Genomic DNA, 17,021 nt, shown 5'->3' with positions numbered 1-17,021 from the left:
GTTATGTGCAGCTGCTTCAGGTTTACATATCACAGTCTCAGAAGCTGCCATATTAGCTCAGAAAAAGGACCCCCACCCTCCCGGATTTGATCATGGGTATCTCCCCTCCTCCCTTTGCGCCTGGGGCATGAAATGCTCTCTCATTGGCAGGTCTGGGTCAAGGGCCCCTTCAATGACAGGAAAGGTCTATCATATATGGTGTGAGGGAGCAATTCTTAAAAAGAAGAAGTTGAGACAAAGAAGTTAATTTTTTAAATAGCTTACTTTGGGGTGAGAAGAATTACTTCTGATTTGCTATGCTAATCATGAAAAACAACTTCATCCTCCCATTAACATGACTTTTGGGTTTAATGAAGACCACAATATAGTGTGTGACCATCACATGGAATGCATTTGTATGTCGAAGGAAAGTTCCATTCAAAACCCAGTATCATGTCACTTTCTTAAAATGGTTCTCTTGTAAATAGCCAAAAATTTATTGTGGAAGTCTGAGTTTTATTTATTTGATAATCTCTGAACTGGAATGAAACAAGTCACACAATTCAAATATAGATGAGCTTTCTGAGGAAACGGGATGAATGCAATTTCATTTCAAATGTACAAAAAGTATAAAGAAATCTCTGCGAAATATTTTAGAGAAATAATTATGTTGTGAATTTGTATCTCATTCAATCGTTTTGATAAATATGGATTTCATCCACTAGAGTTCCCAATAGTAAAAACTAAAGTAGAATGTGCTTAGTATTCCTAAAACAACAAAACCCTCAAAAAACCAAGTAATTAAGAAAATCTGAAGAAAAATATTACCAACTACACATTATGACATGAACCCTGTTGTACCCTGAAACATTTAGTTACTTGGGAAACATCAGCTGGCCCCATACTCTAGGGGCTGTACATCGTGCTTGAGATTTTTTTCTATATTCTTTACGTTATTTTTTCCAAACATTTTTTGGAGTCTTAAAAATGCTTGCAGTAATTAAGTTTACAAATGCTAGGCAGGCTCCACAGACTATGCAGAAGCGAGTCCATAGCAAATGTCAGGCACTAAGCTCATCTGAATGGGTTGACTAACCAGGTGAGGTTATCACATTCACAAAACAGACTCTAGATCCCCAGTGCGCTGTGGTCTGATCTGGGGCTTCCTGGCTGTTGAGATCATGTGGCTTCTTCCCACCAGCATGCGAGCGGCGGTGGGTATGTGGAAGGGGTTTGTAGGTGGGAGTGGGGGCGGGCGTGTGGGAGGGGTTTGGAGGTGAGAGCGTGGGGTGGGCCTGTGGGAGGGTTTGGAGGTGGGAACCGGAGTGGGAATGGAGGAGGGGATAGAGCGGAGGGACTCGGCCAGGCTGGAAGTGGGGGTGCAGGAGGGGGCGGGAACGGGGAGGGGTGGGGAGGGGGCGGGACGGAGGCGGGGCGGGGCGCTCTATTGGGGCGTGCACACTCCACAGGGACACGCGCTCTGGGGCAGAGCAACTCGCTCCAAGTTCCCTCCCTCGCGCTCCGCGAAGCCCGCCTGAGCCCTCCCACTCGGTGCAGACCAAACCATCGCGGCCGCAGCCAGCCGGGCCCTCCACGGCCTTGGGTCCGCAGCCCCTTTGGCTAACCCGGTCAGCTCTCTATCCGTGGCCCCGCCGAGGCGGCGCGAGGACTAGGCGCCCCCTGCGGCCCGCGCTCGGCCCTCCGGCGGCGCCGGCGGCCCGGACCCCCTTCCTGGCGGGCCCGACCTTCCTCCCTGCCGTCCCCGAAGCTTGAAGCCCGGCTGGGGCCGCATCGCCCGGGGCCAGGGATCGCGGCCGAGGTAAGTCTGGGCCCGGAGCCGGGCCGGGGCGGGGGTCGGGCGGGTGGCCGCGCGGTACCCCGACTGCGGACAATGCCGCCGCGCGCGGCTGGAGCGGAGCCGGATCCGCCTCTAAGCCTCCGCGCCCGGCCTGGGTGTCCATCCAGCAGGGCCGGGGAGCCGCACTGGCCCGGACGGACCCCCCGGCTCGCTTGGTGGGCCGCGAGAGGAGGCGCTCGCAGCGCGTCCGGGCTGGGCGGGGAGGCCGGGCAGGGGCGCTGCGGAGCCGGGAGGGCTTGAGGGGCGCGAGCGACGGGCTGCGAAAGCGCGCCTGCCGCTTGCTGCTGAAGCACTGGGTAGGTGAAGGCTGTGGGGACGGCTCCTTGCGTCGTTCCCAATCTCGGGGCCTAAATACCTAGGGGGTATCAGTATGTCCTAATTGCCGTCTGGGAATTCTTGCAAGAGATGCAGATTCAGAGGCTCTGAAAGTTTGTTTTTGATTACCCCCTTCAGCTGCACTCATGGTCTTGATCGTGTCCACTTTCTTTGAAAGCACACAGATTTGAAGTAGAATGAAATTATCCTTGGCTCATTCGTGCCCCCGTCACCCAGCGGAGCTCATAACTTGGCAGCAAAGCTCGTGCAGCCTGTGGGAAGCCTCCGGTGCCTGCTGCCTAGCCTAGTGCCCTCTGATTGTTGTTGGAGGAGGAGCTGCGTGGTGGAAATGGCAGTGACAGTTCTCCCTCCGCGCAGGCTGGTGGGGAGGGTAGCAGAGATAACTTTGCTCTGTGCTTCAGTTACTCGGGAAAGTGGAAAGAAAACACCTGGTGTTGGCTTTTTAACCCTTTCACGTTGTTATTCAGATTCACTGAGCCACAAAAATGAACAGGCTGTCTTTGCTGCCTAAGATACGGGCAAACTCTGGGTTTTTCCTCACGGCCATATCCTGTGCAAAATCTGGCACACATCTGTGACAACATTGCATGGCTGGCATTGTAAGGACTACAAACTGGTTTGTTTTTGAGAAGGGGAATGTGATAGTAGAATATGCATCTTTGCAGTATAAATAACGACTTTCATTGTCCTCATATCCCCTGCTGGTATTGAAGTCCCATATATAGCCTCTTCTCCCCAATTTACACGTGGAGTCATTCCATGGAAAATACCTGTACAAACCTGTGCCTGTTTTGTGACATCACAGCCCCTGGTCATTCGGATGAGCTAATTAAGCATTGCTATTTTACGTAAGGGCGAGGTCATGATAAGCCAGACTTCTTTGTCCATAACATCCCACTGATTTATCCCATGGTATTTATGTTGCGACTATAGATGTTATAACAGTAGAGTCACTAATTGAACAGGAAGGTGACCATGCATTGTCAGCCTGATAATCTGTAAAGTGCTTGGAGCAGAGCCTGGAACACAGTGCTAGGTAAGTGTCACCTAGTTTTATTTTTAATTTTTATTATCAGTCCATGTGTTTTTCTGTTTGGAAAACAGTTGTTTTGTTTTTCAGATCGCAGCACTTTTAAGTCATGGTCTATTTTAAGTCTCTAGTTTAATTTTAGATCAGAATTGAGGTTGGGTTGTTGTTTTGCTTATGACTGACAATCCATTCTGTGTGTCATTCTTATGCACAGTATACGGCAGATCTGTAAGGGCAAGAACACAGTCCTGAGCTGTCACATCCAGGTACACTTCAAAATAAGGAGACTTAATTATCCATAAGGGCCTAAATGTCTAAGGAGGAGCCTAGACATCAGGGGAAACATGGGGCCTGGACCCCATTCTGAATGCCCTGATTCTGCAGGTTGATAATAATACTTCCAGTTACCACTTGAAATTCTACCGTGGTGGCACAACAGTGGGGTAACTCCTACTTGGTCAAAAGGTAATAAAATATAAGCATGCGCATTGTATATACATCAACCAGAACTTATAATTCTTATTTGTGCTTTCAAATCTTTCGAGCAGCCTAGTTAGCTAACATAAGAAAAATGAAAACTACGTACTTGCCATGTGTCCATAACCAAATGATTGTGTTTGCCACCTAGATATTTTAAAAGATTGTCAGGGGTTTACTTTCATTTTGGGGTCCTCCTCCATGACCTTTAACTTTGAAATGCTATCTCTTTCATTCCTCAACAGTTTACTTAGCTAATCAAAGACATGGCTAACTCTTGGGGCCCTGCAGTATCAAAGCTGCTGTAGGCACAGTCTGACAGTAGGTGGTGCTGTGGGTAATGCTGGTGGGCAAGGTACATTTGTGGTCAGGTAGAATTGGAGGGGTTAATTAGTAATCCTTTTGCTTGCCCTCTCCCCCAAAATATGCTCTCACCACATAGGTACCATCTAACAATCTTTTTAGGAATAAACTTTTAAAAAAGTCTCTCCTTTGTATTTCCACCTTTTTTGGACTATTTACTTGGCCAGATTTTTCTTCCTGAAAACCATAGTATTCCAGGTGTTAAAACAAACAATGCTTTGTAAAAATCTTATTTAATCAACTGTATTCTTTACTCTTATTTTTCAATGATAGGTTAAGGTTGACCGTTCTGAGCCTAGAGGATCTCCAACTAACCTGGACTTTTTTTTTCAGTACTTAACTTGTAAGAGAGAGAAACAAATGGTAAGAAACTCAGTTGCACCATGACTTTAAGAAAACAGCTTCTCATTTACTCTGATTTTTACCATTTTTCTGAGTCCCAGTATGATGCAATGAGCATTGATATTCAGGATGAAGACTGAAGCTCTGCAAAGCCATGACTCATCCAAGAAAAATATATTCATTCTATTTAGTAGAGTACGGAGGGTAGGGAGTGAATAAGAAGGCTCAGAACCAGGGCTCTCTGGACTGTAATCCGAGTTAGCTCTGTGGGCTGGCTGGGGGACTGGCCTGGTCCTGGGCAGTTGACAGTGTATTCTCTTTATTCCAACACAGGATAGTAGTTGTTATCTTCTTTCTTTGGGTGGCCTGAAGTGACTGGCTGAGTCACATAGCTACTAAGTAGCAAAGCTGTGATTTTAACCCCAGGACAGTGTGCCTATGGAACCCATGGATGTTTCCACCACACCATGTGGAATAATGTCTGTTTTGCACAGTTAGGAGGTGCTCACTGCATTCTTTGGGGGTTTGATACCGACAAGTCTCTTCGTCATAACTCAGTGACGTGCTTTGAATTTCCTGGGTAGCGTTGGGAGTCCAAAACTGGAGAGAGAAAGCTCATTTTGATGTTTGGAGGTAACCCCCTGAGATTTCTCAATACTTACTAAAGATTGCTTCTTTCAGAAGGACTCAGGAGAAGGCTGACAGGTTTAACTTCTTTGAGCTATGTAAAGGCCAGTGCAAATGGTTTAGATTATGAAGTCATGCTGGGTCCGTTTTTGGCTTTTTTTTTTTTTTTTTTTTTCTCATTTTATTTATTTTTTCAGCGTAACAGTATTCATTCTTTTTGCACAACACCCAGTGCTCCATGCAAAACGTGCCCTCCCCATTACCCACCACCTGTTCCCCCAACCTCCCACCCCTGACCCTTCAAAACCCTCAGGTTGCCCCAACCTCCCACCCCTGACCGTTCAAAACCCTCAGGTTGTTTTTCAGAGTCCATAGTCTCTTATGGTTCGCTTCCCCTCCCCAATGTCCATAGCCCGCTCCCCCTCCCCCAATCCCACCTCCCCGCAGCAACCCCCAGTTTGTTTTGTGAGATTAAGAGTCATTTATGGTTTGTCTCCCTCCCAATCCCATCTTGTTTCATTTATTCTTCTCCTATCTCCTACCCCCCCATGTTGCTTCTCCATGTCCTCATATCAGGGAGATCATATGATAGTTGTCTTTCTCCGATTGACTTATTTCACTAAGCATGATACGCTCTAGTTCCATCCACGTCGTCGCAAATGGCAAGATTTCATTTCTTTTGATGGCTGCATAGTATTCCATTGTGTATATATACCACATCTTCTTGATCCATTCATCTGTTGATGGACATCTAGGTTCTTTCCATAGTCTGGCTATTGTAGACATTGCTGCTATAAACATTCGGGTACACGTGCCCCTTCGGATCACTATGTTTGTATCTTTAGGGTAAATACCCAGTAGTGCAATTGCTGGGTCATAGGGTAGTTCTATTTTCAACATTTTGAGGAACCTCCATGCTGTTTTCCAGAGTGGTTGCACCAGCTTGCATTCCCACCAACAGTGGAGGAGGGTTCCCCTTTCTCCACATCCTCGCCAGCATCTGTCATTTCCTGACTTGTTCATTTTAGCCATTCTGACTGGTGTGAGGTGATATCTCATTGTGGTTTTGATTTGTATTTCCCTGATGGCGAGTGACGTGGAGCACTTTTTCATGTGTCTGTTGGCCATCTGGATGTCTTCTTTGCAGAAATGTCTGTTCATGTCCTCTGCCCATTTCTTGATTGGATTGTTTGTTCTTTGGGTGTTGAGTTTGCTAAGTTCCTTATAGATTTTGGATACTAGCCCTTTATCTGATATGTCGTTTGCAAATATCTTCTCCCATTCTGTCAGTTGTCTTTTGGTTTTGTTAACTGTTTCCTTTGCTGTGCAAAAGCTTTTGATCTTGATGAAATCCCAACAGTTCATTTTCGCCCTTGCTTCCCTTGCCTTTGCCGTTGTTCCTAGGAAGATGTTGCTACGGCTGAGGTCGAAGAGGTTGCTGCCTGCATTCTCCTCAAGGATTTTGATGGATTCCTTTCTCACATTGAGGTCCTTCATCCATTTGGAGTCTATTTTTGTGTGTGGTGTAAGGAAGTGGTCCAATTTCATTTTTCTGCATGTGGCTGTCCAATTTTCCCAGCACCATTTATTGAAGAGGCTGTCTTTTTTCCATTGGACATTCTTTCCTGCTTTGTCGAAGATGAGTTGACCATAGAGTTGAGGGTCGATTTCTGGGCTCTCTATTCTGTTCCACTGATCTATGTGTCTGTTTTTGTGCCAGTACCATGCTGTCTTGATGATGACAGCTTTGTAATAGAGCTTGAAGTCCGGAATTGTAATGCCACCAACTTTGGCTTTGTTCTTCAATATTCCTTTGGCTATTCGAGGTCTTTTCTGGTTCCATATAAATTTTAGGATTATTTGTTCCATTTCTTTGAAAAAAATGGATGGTATTTTGATAGGGATTGCATTAAATGTGTAGATTGCTTTAGGTAGCATAGACATTTTCACAATATTTATTCTTCCAATCCAGGAGCATGGAACATTTTTCCATTTTTTTGTGTCTTCCTCAATTTCTTTCATGAGTACTTTATAATTTTCTGTGTATAGATTCTTAGTCTCTTTGGTTAGGTTTATTCCTAGGTATCTTATAGTTTTGGGTACAATTGTAAATGGGATTGACTCCTTAATTTCTCTTTCTTCAGTCTTGTTGTTGGTGTACAGAAATGCAACTGATTTCTGTGCATTGATTTTATATCCTGACACTTTACTGAATTCCTGAACAAGTTCTAGCAGTTTTGGAGTGGAGTCTTTTGGGTTTTCCACATATAGTATCATATCATCTGCGAAGAGTGATAGTTTGACTTCTTCTTTACCAATTTGGATGCCTTTAATTTCTTTTTGTTGTCTGATTGCTGAGGCTAGGACTTCTAATACTATGTTGAATAGCAGTGGTGATAATGGACATCCCTGCCGTGTTCCTGACCTTAACGGAAAAGCTTTCAGTTTTTCTCCATTGAGAATGATATTTGCGGTGGGTTTTTCATAGATGGCTTTGATAATATTGAGGTATGTGCCCTCTATCCTTACACTTTGAAGAGTTTTGATCAGGAAGGGATGCTGTACTTTGTCAAATGCTTTTTCAGCATCTATGGAGAGTATCATATGGTTCTTGTTCTTTCTTTTATTAATGTGTTCTATCACATTGATTGCTTTGCGGATGTTGAACCAACCCTGCAGCCCTGGAATAAATCCCACTTGATCGTGGTGAATAATCCTTTTAATGTACTGTTGAATCCTATTGGCTAGTATTTTGGCGAGAATTTTTGCGTCTGTGTTCATCAAGGATATTGGTCTGTAGTTCTCTTTTTTGGTGGGATCCTTGTCTGGTTTTGGGATCAAGGTGATGCTGGCCTCATAAAATGAGTTTGGAAGTTTTCCTTCCATTTCTATTTTTTGGAACAGTTTCAGGAGAATAGGAATGAGTTCTTCTTTAAATGTTTGGTAGAATTCCCCTGGGAAGCCGTCTGGCCCTGGGCTTTTGTTTGTTTGGAGATTTTTGATGACTGTTTCAATCTCCTTACTGGTTATGGGCCTGTTCAGGTTTTCTATTTCTTCCTGGTTCAGTTGTGGTAGTTTATATGTCTCTAGGAATGCATCCATTTCTTCCAGATTGTCCAATTTGTTGGCGTAGAGTTGCTCATAGTATGTTCTTATGATTGTCTGTATTTCTTTGGTGTTAGTTGTGATCTCTCCTCTTTCATTCATGATTTTATTGATTTGGGTCCTTTCTCTTTTCTTTTTGATGAGTCTGGCCAGGGGTTTATCAATCTTATTGATTCTTTCAAAGAACCAGCTCCTAGTTTCATTGATTTTTTCTATTGTTTTTTTTGTTTCTATTTCATTGATTTCTGCTCTGATCTTTATGATTTCTCTTCTCCTGCTGGGTTTAGGGTTTCTTTCTTGTTCTTTCTCCAGCTCCTTTACGTGTAGGGTTAGATTGTGTACTTGAGACCTTTCTTGTTTCTTGAGAAAGGCTTGTACCGCTATATATTTTCCTCTCAGGACTGCCTTTGCTGTGTCCCACAGATTTTGAACTGTTGTGTTTTCATTATCATTTGTTTCCATGAATTTTTTCAATTCTTCTTTAATTTCCTGGTTGACCCATTCATTCTTTAGAAGGATGCTGTTTAGTCTCCATGTATTTGGGTTCTTTCCAGCTTTCCTCTTGTGATTGAGTTCTAGCTTCAGAGCATTGTGGTCTGAAAATATGCAGGGAATGATCCTAATCTTTTGATACCGGTTGAGACCTGATTTGTGACCCAGGATGTGATCTATTCTGGAGAAGGTTCCATGTGCACTAGAGAAGAATGTGTATTCTGTTGCTTTGGGATGAAATGTTCTGAATATATCTGTGATGTCCATCTGGTCCAGTGTGTCATTTAAGGCCTTTATTTCCTTGTTGATCTTTTGCTTGGATGATCTGTCCATTTCAGTGAGGGGAGTGTTCAAGTCCCCTACTATTATTGTATTATTATTGATGTGTTTCTTTGATTTTGTTATTAATTGGTTGATATAGTTGGCTGCTCCCACGTTAGGGGCATAGATATTTAAAATGGTTAGATCTTCTTGTTGGACAGACCCTTTGAGTAGGATATAGTGTCCTTCCTCATCTCTTATTATAGTCTTTGGCTTAAAATCTAATTGATCTGATATAAGGATTGCCACTCCAGCTTTCTTCTGATGCCCATTAGCATGGTAAATTGTTTTCCACCCCCTCACTTTAAATCTGGAGGTGTCTTCGCGTCTCAAATGAGTTTCTTGTAGGCAACATACTGATGGGTTTTGTTTTTTTATCCATTCTGATACCCTGTGTCTTTTGATTGGGGCATTTAGCCCATTAACATTCAGGGTAACTATTGAGAGATATGAATTTAGTGCCATTATTAGCCTGTAAGGTGACTGTTACTGTATATTGTCTCTGTACCTTTCTGATCTACTACTTTTAGGCTCTCTCTTTGCTTAGAGGACCCCTTTCAATATTTCCTGTAGAGCTGGTTTGGTGTTTGCAAATTCTTTCAGTTTTTGTTTGTCCTGGAAGCTTTTTATCTCTCCTTCTATTTTCAATGATAGCCTAGCTGGATAGAGTATTCTTGGCTGCATGTTTTTCTCGTTGAGTGCTCTGAATATATCATGCCAGCTCTTTCTGGCCTGCCAGGTCTCTGTGGATAAGTCTGCCGCCAATCTAATATTTTTACCATTGTATGTTACAGACTTCTTTTCTCGGGCTGCTTTCAGGATTTTCTCTTTGTCACTAAGACTTGTAAATTTTACTATTAGGTGACGGGGTGTGGACCTATTCTTGTTGACTTTGAGGGGGGTTCTCTGCATCTCCTGGATTTTGATGCTTGTTCCCTTTGCCATATTAGGGAAATTCTCTCCAATGATTCTCTCCAATAGACCTTCTGCTCCCCTCTCTGTTTCTTCTTCTTCTGGAATCCCAATTATTCTAATGTTGTTTCGTCTTATGGTGTCACTTATCTCTCGAATTCTCCCCTCATGGTCCAGTAGCTGTTTGTCCCTCTTTTGCTCCGCTTCCTTATTCTCTGTCATTTGGTCTTCTATATCACTAATTCTTTCTTCTGCCTCATTGATCCTAGCAGTGAGAGCCTCCATTTTTGATTGCACCTCATTAATAGCTTTTTTGATTTCAACTTGGTTAGATTTTAGTTCTTTAATTTCTCCAGAAAGGGCTTTAATATCTCCAGAGAGGGTTTCTCTAATATCTTCCATGCCTTTTTCGAGCCCGGCTAGAATGTTCAGAATCGTCATTCTGAACTCTTGATCTGACATATTACCCATGTCTGTGTTGATTAGGTCCCTAGCCTTCGGTACTGTCTCTTGTTCTTTTGTTTGTGGTGATTTTTTCCGCCTTGTCATTTTGTCCAGATAAGAGGATATGAAGGAGCAAATAAACTACTAAAAGGGTGGCAAAGACCCCGGAAAAATGCGCTGTAACCAAATGAGAAGAGACCCCAAATTGTGGGGGGGAGAAAGGGGATAAAACAGCTTCTGAAAAAAAAAAGAAAAAAAAGAAAAAAGAAAAAAAAAAAAGAAAGAGGAAAAAAAAAAGAAAGAAAAAAATTTAAAAAATAAAACAAATAAAAAAATACAAAAAAGAAAAAAAAATATATATATTTAGATGAACTAGTCAAAAAATGTTAAAAAAGAAAAGGGTAAAAGTTTTAAAAAATTTAGCAGAAGAAGAAAAAAGAAAAAAGAAAAAAAAAATTGAAAAAAGAAAAAAAAATTGAAAAAAGAAAAAAAAATTGAAGTAGCCGCAAGACTAAAGAATCATGGGGAGAAAGCCATGAGTTCCGTGCTTTGCTTTCTCCTCCTCTGGAATTGCTCTGCTGTCTTAGGAATTGAATCTGCTTTCTCCTTGATAGATGAAATTCGTTCTGGCTGGATATTTTGTTGATCTTCTGGGGGAGGGGCCTGTTGTAGTGACTCTCAAGTGTCTTTGCCCGAGGCGGGATTGCACCGCCCTTACCAGCGGCCGGACTAAGTAATCGGCTCAGGTTCGCTTTTGGGAGCTTCTGTTCCCTGAACGCTTTCCGTAGAGTTCCGGAGGACGGGAATGAAAATGGCGGCCTCCCCGTCTCCGGCCCGGAGGAGCCGAGAGCCTGGGGCCCCACTCCTCAGTGCGCCCCCAGAGGACAGCACCCAATCACTCCCGTATCCCCAGCCTCTAGCCGCGCTCGGAGCTCACCCAGCCCGCGACCAGTTCAAGGTAACCCCGAGCTGAGAGTTCAGTCCTCGGCTCTGTCTTGGCAGCCGGCTTCTCCGTTCTAATAGCTGCGAGCTCTCCGACACTCCGACACCCCCGATCCTTCTGTGACCCTGTGGGGCCTGGGGCCACGCTAGCCCCGCGTGGGCTTCACCCCGGTTTAGCCCCTGGAGCAATGTCCCTCAGTGGAACAGACTTTTAAAAGTCCTGATTTTGTGCTCCGTTCCTCCGCCGCTTGCCGGGAGCCGGCCCCTCCCCCCGCGGTCTATCTTCCCGTCGTTTTAGATTCACTTCTCCGCCAGTCCTACCTTTCAGAAAGTGGTTGATTTTCTGTTTCTAGAGTTGCTGTTCTTCTTCTCTTCGCTCTCCCGTTGGATTTGTAGGTGTTTGCAATGTTTAGATAAGCTATCGAGCTGATCTCCTGCTACCTGATGTAGTCTCAGCCTGCTACTTCTCCGCCATCTTGATTCCACCCCCCGTTTTTGGCTTTTTTGCTCAGGTGATCTGGTGAGAGTACTAGCCTCCCCTGTACCCACTGACTTTCCTTCCCTTGGGTTAAAGGAGCTTTATTCATTTCCATCACTTAATTACATCAAATAATTAAATACATTACGTTGACTAATGAAACACCAGATCAAACTCCTTTTGATGTATTCATTTTGTTTTTTAATTGTACACTTTAGCTAGAGCTTGGTTTAAATTTTAGTGGTCATTTTTGTATTGGAAGCATTCGAGAAATACAAAAGAGTAGTATTGGGGAATTGTTCAGAAGAGAACACAGATTTTACCCAAAATGTTTACCTAAGAAACTAAAGGTGGCATTGAAGCATTCTGAAGTCTGAAAGGATAAGTTAACAGGATCATTCACATGCAAGGTTTTGGAGAAAGTGGTAAGAAGTACCATTTCTCATTGCTTGTGGTTGTCATCACCCACACAATGAACTACAGATAATGAAGGTATGGGCAAGTCTTCAAAATGTTTGCAGAATACATTTTCCTCCTGTTTTTAAGCCTGGGTTTGTTTTTTAGATGATCTCTTGTGGTACAAGGTTAATGACCTTAAAACATGCATATTCCTATTATGACACGTTAGGTTTCCTCCTTCTTGTGAAAGGGAACTGCATGTCATGTTTATGTTTTTAACATTTCAATTCCCATAAGGAGAGTCACATAAGAACACAGCATTCAAAGAAATAAGGCTGTTTTTTTTGTTTTTTGGGTTTTTTTTTTTTTGAAACTTTAGTAGTTAGTAGATGAAGCAATATACTTCCTCTTTCCAGTATGTTTGGTGACAAAAATAGTGAACATGTGGATGAATAAACAATTTTAAACTGGAACTAGCACAAAAGCTGGGATTTTAAAATGGTCAACACTTCAGAGGGAAGTTCAAAGGTGAATAGTAAGCAAAAGGAAACAGTATGTCATTTGGCAGGCAGGTTTCTAGAATTATAAGAATTCCGTGCTATGTTTTATACGTCCAAGCAAGATCAATGGGTTTTGAAATTGTCCAGCTCCAGATAAAGCTTTTAAAGATACATTTAGAAGCATATGAGAAATTTTTGAATGGTTTTATTGTAAGGCAGAGCATTTGCTCTTCAAAAGCTCCACTAGAAGTTTGTTTTCTTTTCTTTTCTTTCTTTTTTTTGGGGGGGGGTCTTTTTCAGGAGGAATCACAGATATGCTTCAAAATAATCATTGCCAGAATTTTTTTTTTTTTTTTTTTTTTTTTTTTTTTTTTTGGTATCATTGTCTGGAACTTAATGAAAAGAAAGTAACTATGAGAAGAATATTGTTTGGTAATTTCTTCTATTATGATTATTATGTTAAATGGATATTTTTAGAGGATTCACTGTGTGCCTAGGTACTAGAGATAAGCAGTGCCCAAGAAAGACTCGGTTCTTGCCCCCTTGAGGTTTTATGGTATCAAGTGGAGGAAAAAGTTATAAATAAATGAAAAGCTAGGTTTTTTTTTTTAAGATTTATTTATTTATTTTAAAGAGGGAGAGCACTCGTGTGCATGTGGGTACACTCAAGGTGCAGGGCAGAGGGAGAGGGAGAGAGAGAATCCTCAACGCATACTCCCTCCTGAGCACAGAGCCCGACATGGGGCCAATCCCATGATCCGAGATCATGACCTGAGCCAAAATCAAGAGACAGATACTTAGCCAACTGAGCCACCCATGAAAAGCTAGTTTGAAGCAGTAGTAAGTGCAGTCAGGAATGAGGGTGGCATTCCCAGCTGGGTTGGGTGGTCTGGGAGGGCTCCGTGGAGGTTGTTTGAGCTGAGACTTACATGGCGGCAGGGGAGAGGCAATCTCTGCAGGGTCTCTCTGTAGAGAGGACAGCCAGCTTATGCAAAGATCCTGAGGCAGGCAGAACCTGCCTTTGTGAAGAACAAGAGATAGCATCAGAGGAAGCAGGTCAGTAAGGCCTTGCAGACCCCAGGGGGTGGGGGGAAGGGAGGAATTTCTGTTCATTCTAAAGCCGTAGGAGCTGCTGAGGATGTGACACAGGAGGACCAGGCTCTAGTGGGCAATCTGGCAGCTCACATGGCCTGCTTTGGAGAATGGATTGCCAGAAAAGAGTAGAAGTGGGAAGACAAAAAGCTGTCATGGTGACCAGCCAGGTGGACTGGAAGGAAAGAAAGGAAATGGGAGGGGGGAACCCGAGGTTGGCACAATTTTGAATTTCTCCTTACCAAACCCATTATTGCTCTTAAGATGCATCTTTATCGTACTAACACCAAAAAAGAAAACATACTGTCAGTTAAGCTTTGACATGCGAATCCTGATTTCAGATATTAAAATGGGAAAATAGATGTGTCTTAGAATTGGTGAAATACAGTATATTCTGGAGCTCGGTCCGGTTTGTATTTTATTTCTGTTTGTTTATCAGTGATCCAAGTTAAATCCTATTTTTTGGAGAGACCTGCAGGTCATACGTAATGGAATTCCCTCCCTCAGGATTAGGAGCTGGTGTAGACAATTGCATCCAGCATCGGTAGTCTTTCTGATACTTTCAAAAATGTGTAGAGAAGGCCTTCACAGACATTCATTCTGTTGCCCCCACATGCACTACAGACCCACTGGTGTCAGAGATCGAGGAAACTGTGATGGTCCATATTTGTCAGGTTCAAGGGGAGTCATGGACACTGTGTGCACATTCAGAATGGGGAATTACTAGCTCTATTTCTGTGATACCAGGATCAGGGCAGAGTGAGGCCATGGTGAGGGCTCAGTCAGGGCCATGAGGATTCCAGGCCAAACACTTAGTTGAAGGCCAGCCCGTTACTGAGGCACTGAGAATAAGTTCTCTAGGTGAGTCTGTCTGGGTGCAAAGACTGGTTCTGTGTGAACGTGAGTGAGTTATGGAGGCTTCTGGAACCTCAGTTTCCTGGTCTGTAAAATGGGGATAACCTACTTCGTGTTGTACCTGCTTCATAGGGTTGCTGGGAGGGTTCAGTAAGATGGTGCTTGCAAAACGGGGGGCACTTCACCAAGGCTAGTTGCTGTTATGTGTTACTGTGTTGCAGACTTCCTTTATGTCCTCATCATACAGGTCACAGGCTGAAAGCCACTTTTTCGGAGACTCACCCTGATCCCGGGAGCTAAGGCAGCCCCTTCTCCAGCCACCCTATTTCCCGTCATCCTGCTTTATTTTCTTCAGAGCCCCCATGTCGAACTAGAACAGTATAATTTGTCTCCATGAAGAAAGTGCCTTCTCCAGGTTGAAAGGGACTCTGTCACGGCAGCTGCCGAATCCACATTGCCTAGAGCCACACCAGGTCCCTTTCAGGGCCTCTTAAGTACTTACCCAGTGGGGTCTGAGGGTGACCTGCTGGTTAGGAGGTCTTTGCCTTCCTGGGATCTTGAAGGCACAGCAAAAAGGCCAGAACTCAAGCAGAACTCTGCCCTCACCTTGGCGTTTGTGCTGTGGGTTGACTCGCTCTCCAGTGGGGTACCTGAAGTCCAGCGGGCAGCTTCAAACAGTCCTTGGTCACATATTTTGGGGACAGAGAGTCAGAGGAGAGCCAGAGTTTGTATTCAAAAACAAGGATTTCTTGGGGGTAGGACATGCTCGTTGGTTCACCCTGGCCTTTCAGAGAGCGTCACTAGCTTCATCCTCAAGCCAAATGTCACCCAAGGCCTCCCGGGTCCATGAGATGCCAGCTCTCAGGCACCTCCTCCTTGTCGTCATCGTCATCGTCCTCCCTTTTTTTTTTTTTTTTTAAGTTTTTTAAAAGATTGTATTTATTTGTCAGAGAGAGAGAGCCCAAGCAGGGGGAGCGGCAGACAGAGGGAGAAGCAGGCTCCCCACTGAGCGAGGAGCCCCATGTGGGCTTGATCCTAAGACCCTGGGATCATGACCTGAGCCAAAGGCAGACGCTTAACTGACTGAGCCACCCAGATATCCCTCAGGCAACTAGTCCTATCAAAACCACAAGAGGAAACAAGGTAGAGAAATAGACCCACTGTAAAAAGCAACCAGTGCTTGTCAGACTGCCCTGGATGTTCCAGAGCCCCGCCCTGAAACTGGGGCCGTAACCTGCCATCTGATAGACTTGTGCAGTCAGCAGTCTGGACTGAGGGCTCTCACCCCTGCATCTGAGCCAGATCATGTTACTTATGAGGCCACATCTCACTATAATGACTCTGCTCAGGGCATTTGGATGCATTTATATTTCGCAAAAGGAAATCATACCCATTTTAGAAATAATATTTATATATTCCTTTCCAGGCTTTTAAGCTGTCACAGTGCTCCTCACTATTCGACTGTGGTCTTTGAGTAAAGTTAAGTGAATAAAATGTAAGGACTTCTTTTCTTTCCTTTAAAAAAATTTTTTTTTCTTTCTTTTTTTTTTTTTTTTGTAAGGACCCACTTTCATATCGTTGTGCAGACACACTCTGCAATCATAGGTGTATGCTTGTGTCTATTCACCTACACGTGCAAACTATTTGTTGTCTTTCTTTCTCTGGCTACTGTAGCACCATTGCTTCCATAGGTGGTCAGAAACAGACAGAAACTGAACTCAGAAGTGTTGAGAAATACCAGTGAATCCTGACAGCACTTCTGTGCCTTGACTCCATGGTTAAAACAAGGTGAAATTGTACTTAATTGTACTGTTGTACTCTTGACTATGAGTTGGCGATTTAAAAAATTCTTTTAATCTGTCCCTGGCCTGTGCTCATTCAAATGATCATTAATTGGAATGTTGTGATTAATTGGAATGTGATTAATTGGAATGTTGTCATTAATTGGAATGTTGTGAATCTGATGTTGTTCTTCCCAAGACATTTTGTTCTTGTTTAGTGACCATGAGAGAAGAAGGGAAATCTTTGTGTTGGTTCTGAATGTGACTGGTCAGGGATGTTCTTTGTAGCTTTTGAGGACTTTGTTCTAACCTACAGCACAAATCGTGTGTAACCATGTAAAACTTTATATAATGTTTTGGCCAAAGTGGCACCCATCTTTGAGGGGTTAGACTGGCTATCTAGCAACTCAGTTATTTCACTTAATGAAGATTTTTTTTCTAGTTCCTGTTAGTGAATTTGTATTTGTAGCTCTTATATGAGAAGGATTACAATCATATAAACCTATATTTTGTGGAAAGTTGAAATAAGGTTCTATCTATATTGTTTAGAAGTTGGTTTAAAGTGAATTTCCCACAGAAGTGATGGGAGTCCCATGCACATCATGTAGCTGTGTGTGTGTGTGTGTGTGTGTGTGTGTGTGTGTGTGTATGTGTGTGTGTGTGTGTGTAGAGGTCCAGTTTTCAATAT

General features: G+C 43.4%; 1 protein-coding gene across 5 annotated transcripts in view; it reads left to right on the top strand.

Annotated features, from left to right (window-relative positions):
• The first annotated feature begins 1,475 nt into the window (after positions 1-1,475).
• The window catches only part of FAM110B (family with sequence similarity 110 member B), a 165,590-nt gene continuing 150,044 nt past the window's right edge, over positions 1,476-17,021 (top strand). For 4 of the 5 annotated variants that reach the window (XM_045981064.1, XM_045981083.1, XM_045981034.1 and 1 more), the window contains exon 1: positions 1,476-1,798. The gene's annotated coding sequence lies outside the window, so the exon portion shown is untranslated. Of the gene's footprint in view, positions 1,799-3,106; positions 3,210-17,021 lie in introns of all 5 variants that reach the window. The other variant, XM_045981045.1, reaches the window with a different exon arrangement.

The sequence above is a fragment of the Meles meles genome, chromosome 1, assembly GCF_922984935.1.
Source record: "Meles meles chromosome 1, mMelMel3.1 paternal haplotype, whole genome shotgun sequence".
Classification (NCBI taxonomy): domain Eukaryota; kingdom Metazoa; phylum Chordata; class Mammalia; order Carnivora; family Mustelidae; genus Meles; species Meles meles.
The sequence above is the reverse complement of the archived record's forward strand: the minus strand, read 5'-3'. Positions and strand labels throughout refer to the sequence as shown.